Source organism: Labeo rohita, chromosome 6 (assembly GCF_022985175.1).
Source record: "Labeo rohita strain BAU-BD-2019 chromosome 6, IGBB_LRoh.1.0, whole genome shotgun sequence".
NCBI classification, from domain to species: domain Eukaryota; kingdom Metazoa; phylum Chordata; class Actinopteri; order Cypriniformes; family Cyprinidae; genus Labeo; species Labeo rohita.
The window spans coordinates 35,214,737-35,220,736 of NC_066874.1; the positions used below are offsets into that span (position 1 = coordinate 35,214,737).

General features: G+C 42.9%; 1 protein-coding gene across 1 annotated transcript in view; it reads right to left on the reverse strand.

The window, feature by feature from the left end:
• Positions 1-5,383, reverse strand: part of ppp1r16b (protein phosphatase 1, regulatory subunit 16B) — a 42,819-nt gene extending 37,436 nt beyond the window's left edge. Inside the window, exon 1 of the mRNA XM_051112844.1 lies at positions 5,230-5,383. The gene's annotated coding sequence lies outside the window, so the exon portion shown is untranslated. The remainder of the gene's footprint in view (positions 1-5,229) is intronic.
• Positions 5,384-6,000: the final 617 nt, after the last annotated feature.

A 6,000-nucleotide genomic window follows, 5' to 3' on the forward strand; every position in this document is an offset into this window, starting at 1 on the left:
AGCGTCAGACACGTGCGGCAGACCTCCAGCCCCACCTCGCCGTAACCCACTGTTATCTCCTCCACTGCTCTTCTAAATGTCAAATTAAATGGAAGACATGCAGGCGATTCTCTCTAGATTTAGAGCTAATTAAAGAACACGAGCGAGAGCAGTCGGTCTCTCGTCTGCTCCTCAAGCGCAGGATGCTGGGAACTAATCGCTCTTTTTTGGGCTGCTTTTAAAGCTCGTGCTTTTAGAGTAATGATTGCGCTTTCATTAATATTTCACACTGGATGGACGTCTCGACGCAGCAGGAGAACAAACCGGTTTTGAGACTAAAGTGTACAAAAAGCAAAAACTTCGAAAGGCCATAAATGAATAAAATACTGATGCATGCAAGCGCAATCTCCTCTCTATGAGTAATGATGCCAGTCTGCAGCAGCCGCAAACATCACACAGAACCACACACACATCCACTACCGCTGTGCAAACAGCTCTGCTGACTGTCAAACACACACACACACACACACACACACACCTCCAGCAGAGCCGCCTGGTACAGGAAGGTACAAGTAAAGGCTGCAAGAACAAAGTTCTCAAAATATCTGACACCAAACCCCATTCAGCTTAACCCATGGGGCAAACAAACAATCCGGCAGCAGAGAGAAGCTGCACAGATGTTACTGAGCATGCCACGCGTCTGAAGAAAAGCAGACGTGAACCTCCAGACTGATAATGGAACTTCAGAAACCAAAGCCACACTTGAGATTTACACCATCGCCATTACAACAAAAGAATCTCACAATCTCATCATCAGGATCTTCACACTGTTAACAGTTTTAACCCTGCACGAAGCGACGTCTCACACGTGTCATTTTGAGGGTTAACAAAACTTGCAAAGACAGAATGTCTTAAATGTGTTACAGTAAATTAACAACCAATCACATGCTGCTTTAAGGCCTTATTAATGTAACAATAAACCTGAAGTAGCAACAGATGTTTGTGACAAGAGTGTAACAAAAAAGAAAAATGTTGGGCGGGGCTTGATTCTGTGCACCACTTGTTGATTGGATGTTCAAATGCGGGCGTGGTTCTCAAAAAGCGTATGCAGATGAGCGCGAGCTTGTTTAAGAACATAAAATGATTTGAGAAACTAGAATGGATTTGCATGTTGACATTTCCTCAGACACACAACGAAAACTATAAATGTGCAAATCAGTTATTTAATTAAATGCCAATTAAATGTGACCTGACTACATATACACACAACAAACAAAGGGTTAATTCACATCACTTCTGTCTTTGAAACGAGAAGCACAACACTGAGGCCGACTGTTGTCTGATTGACATGTAGACATGCAGGATGAAGACAATCAAATCATCTAGATGCTAGTCTTTACTTTGATTTCAATGCACTAAAGCTTTAAAAAGACATTACTGCTTGAGTCAGACTACATTTAAGCCATTAAGTGCATGTAAACTCATTTACTGTAAGATTCGCGTTTCCCCAACATCAACGCGAGACACTTTCATACCAGTTTACCACATTTGTGGAGGATTTATGGCATAAAGCAACCTGTTGAACTATCTGAGTTTGCGAAATACCAGCGTGAAAAAAAAATGATGAACCTTAAACCTCATCAGACCTGACTCATGTGTCCTTATCAGAATTACGTAACTAATGACATTCGTCGTCTACTGCAATATGAGCGCGGTACTAAAAATGTTTAGAATGATTATAGCTGTAGCATCTGCACGTGTCTCACATACATTTATGACTAGACTATAAAGTCAATATGATGCTTGGTTCGTCTGCATTAGAGTCAAAGCTGATGTTGAATACTTCATGCAACTGCTGAAACTGAGACATGCATGCAATCTCTGGAGCGCTTGTGTGTTTTGGCTCGTGTTCACCCAACAACAATGCAAGGAAAAGTCTTCTACAAAGTCACTTCGGCACCAGCGGCTTCCTCACACACAGAGTTACCGGCCCGGCCCGTGAGGTCACTTCCTGTGCAGGATGTAAGGCTGTATCTGATTGGCTGAGGGTCTCATTAATAGTTCTCACATGGGGCAGAAATGTATGTAAACACACAAACGCTCACACAGTCTGACGGGTAAAAGTCAGTGCATACTGTGCAACATCAACCACGTCTTACATCAGACTTTGGTCACGATTAACAGCGTTCTGACATCCTTTTGACACGCGAAACTGAAAAGCCCTTGTGCTAATGCGGGCAACGTTCGCGTGGAAAACTGTCATGGCTCAGCAAAAAGAGAGATTTGTGGGCCATTTGCTCCTCAGAGTAAAGTTGAGGTAGTTTATTCCAAATGCAACTAGCAATCATCACAAAAATAACAAAATAAGCCTAAAATCTGTGTTGCATTGCAAAAAACTTTGCTGCAGCGCTGCATCTGTAAAGCAGCAGCAGACACACTCGTGCACTGACACACACACACACACACAGTGTGTTTTAATCTCATACACCCACAGTAAGCTGTAAAGCGCGCTGTAAACAGGTCTGTACCCAGATTAAACTCATGCTGTAAACCGGGGTCACCGTTCAACTCGATGTGTGATAACACAGCGTGTGGATTATGCAGCCGCAGGTGTTTGTGAAAATCCAGAGACGCCGCACCGCTCAGAAAACAGCTTTTGATGTCAATGAGCGTGTGCAGAGCATATTAATTCATAAAGACCGCGTCTGCTTTACCCACCCTGTTAATATTACATGAGTAACAATCTCATTTCTGCTGCTGGAATTATTCAACAGCACAAACACACGTGCTAACACCACATCAAAACACACACACACACACACGCTCTCAAATCAACAACATCAGAGGATCATCGTGGGATATAACAGTCTCGACACTTTCGCATGGCAACTGTTTATAGCTAATAACAGCGAGAAACCAACTAAAGGCCTGTTCACACCACGATTTTAATTTGAACGAACGGCTGTTAATGCATCTGTTCAGACTGACATGAACATATGCGTCCTGTCAATGCAACAGACTTTTACAAAGAGGTGATTCAATCACTTTTCAGCACGCTGCAAAGAAAACTAGCTGACCTATAGGATTCACACCTTTGTTCAGCAACACTGCTGTTGCATAAAACCACAACCTGGTGGTGCTCATGAACAGAGAATTTTACTAAGTGACAGGGAAACGGGCGGAGTTTGACTGGCAAACCTCACCAGAGAGAATCTGTCATTTAACAGAAATAAAATTACAACCAATTAAAATTGAAAAATATGCATTGGTGAATTGTTCACAATAAGATCAATGTTTCGAAAGAATGTTGAATCCAGACAAATAAGCTATTTTAACTAGTGTAAAGGACCGTGTCATCGCGTCGCCTGCCAGTGACATCATACACCCTTGATTTTCCGGTTTTTACTTTAATATTTACGCATTTTATCAGACAGGTGACGAACAAGTAAAATAGTATTATAACAGAACTTATAACAGACAACAACTCCCATTATTCCACACTCAATCATGGCGTCATCAAACTACACCTTTGTTTCCTTGTTTGTTTTGAATGCACGCCCTTAAGCGGCAAAAACTTCCATACTGTGCCTTTAAAGTCGCAATGAAATGGCACTAGCAACAAATCTTTTGTACGTCTGAGTGCAACAGGTCATCAGAAAAAAAAATAGGGCGGGGACTCGCTTCTGTCCGTCAGTTGTTGATTGGATGTTGAAATGTGGGCGTGGCTCTCAATACTGGAGGCGGATCTTAATGCAAGCTGTAAAAGAGGGGACAAATGACTGGCAGACGTTGAGAAATACGCACTGATGAACTGTCCACAATAAGATCAATGCACTAAGAAAACAGAGTGAATTTACATTTCATGCTGACTGTAAAATGGGGCACGGTCTGCAGCAGAGGAGATACAATGCGTCCGTCTGATGGCTGTCAGTGTGTGTGCACGCATGCAGGACAGCGCCGCAGGTAGACGCGCATGACGGAACATTGTCAAGCGGATCAGACAGGCAGAACAGAACTCTTCCTCCAGCGGCTGAAGGGTGTGGACCGTCTCCAGTCGCACACACACGTACCTGAACACTTCATGAAGCCTTCAAAGGTCGCAAGAACTCTCACTAATGCACCTGATCAAAGCAGAAGCTGAAATGCCACTGAAGCCTTGCTGTTTAAAGGACAGCGCCTAGAATCCTGAGCAGACATCTCCATTTGAAATAAGGAACATTCTTGAGCGAGGTTATCTGTCTGACAGGCGTGTTTACAGCAGTCAATTCTGAAGAAGCCAAAAACACAAAACAACCCGTTAAAGATCTGAAGCCACTATCTGAACCGGTTCATTCAGAGGAAAAGGAACTGCAGCTCACGCAAACCATAAACACGCTTTATTCTAACGCTGATTTGTGAGGCTTTCTCTGAGAAATATTAAATCAGGAGCGACTTCAGCTGAGCTGAAGAACATCAAGAGTCTCTTACGCCATTAAAAAAAAAACAAGGTATGATGGAAAAAAAAAACACAGTTTTGGGTCATTTACCCTGGTAAAACCCATGTGTTCTTTGAAGTACAATGTAAATATCATTATACCAAAACACCACGGTATTACCACCTGACACCACTGTAACATGGAACCACCACAGAGACTCTACTTTTAACTTTGTTTACATTCCACAGATGTTTTACATGGAAACTAAACACAGGATGTGGTGAAAATATCGACTTCTGATAGTTGTCAAACCGTTTAAATAACGAACTTGACTGATGTACAAATGCAACATCAAACACCAGAAACAAAAGCACGTTAATAGTAACAACAAAAGCTCATTATGTTACAGTTCAAACGAGCGGCGCGCGCCGGATCGAGGACAAATAACGGTCCCGCATTCCGCACAGTCACCCGCACCGATGTATTGATTTATCGCCGATCGATACTCATTCAGACGGACAACATCACCCCAACTACGAGCGACAACTCGGACGAAACACGCGCACAGAAGCACAGCCGAAGCCGCAGCGCGTGGAAGTGCCGCAGTAGAAAGAACGCGAGCAAACCGAGCCGTTCAACGGACACAAGCGGTCGTTCACAAAGTTGCTGAGGAGCGAGAGGAGGCGGCTGGAACGACCTCCCTTCCTCCCCTCCCGTGTCTGACTCCGACAGCCGCCGATGAGGCGACAAACCCGCGCTGTTTTCTCTCCAACAGTTCGCGCGGGGAAACCAGTTCCAGCGGCAGAATCGGCGGTGACGTGTACGTGCTACTTACCGCGCGCCGAACGCCGTTATATTCCAAACGTGAATCGCGGGAAAGTGCGCTGATGTGTGGCGCGTGAAGTGAAGGACGCTGGAGAGCTCGAGCTCCGGTCTGAAGTCACTCCTCCCGGGCGGGGCCAGACAGCGCTAACGCGCTCACATCCTACAGGAAATCACTCTCATCTTCTTCACATGTCTGTCTGCTGCTGTCTGAACGGCATTATTACACTTATTATGTTATTATTGCAACGGCGACGACGACCTATGTCGACCTGTAACAAAACAATCTTCAAACGATCTTCAGGAAAACACTGAAAAGCCTCGACAGTACAAATGAGGCTAAAACAAGAGGGGGGGGGATAAAATAAAATGAATACCTTTTAAAATAAATAAAATAAAAGTAGTAATAAATGAATAAATAAACAAACGACACTGAAATACATTAATATGGCAACCATTCATTTTTTGAATGCTTTTGAAAGCTTGCAACTATTGCAAAGTGCTGTTTTTTTTTTATTTGTTTTGCTAATTATTTATTTTAATGGTATCCTAGCATAAAATTAAGAACAAAAGTAGATGTACAGACCTAATATATACACTACCAGTTAAAAGTTTTTGAACAATGTCTCTTCTGCTCACCAAGCCTGCATTTATTTGATCTAAAATACAGTAAAAGCAGTAATATTGTGAAATATTTTTACTGTTTATAATATCTGTTTTCTATGTGAATATCTGTTAAACTGTAATTTATTTCTGTGATGCGCAGCTGAATTTTCAGCATCAT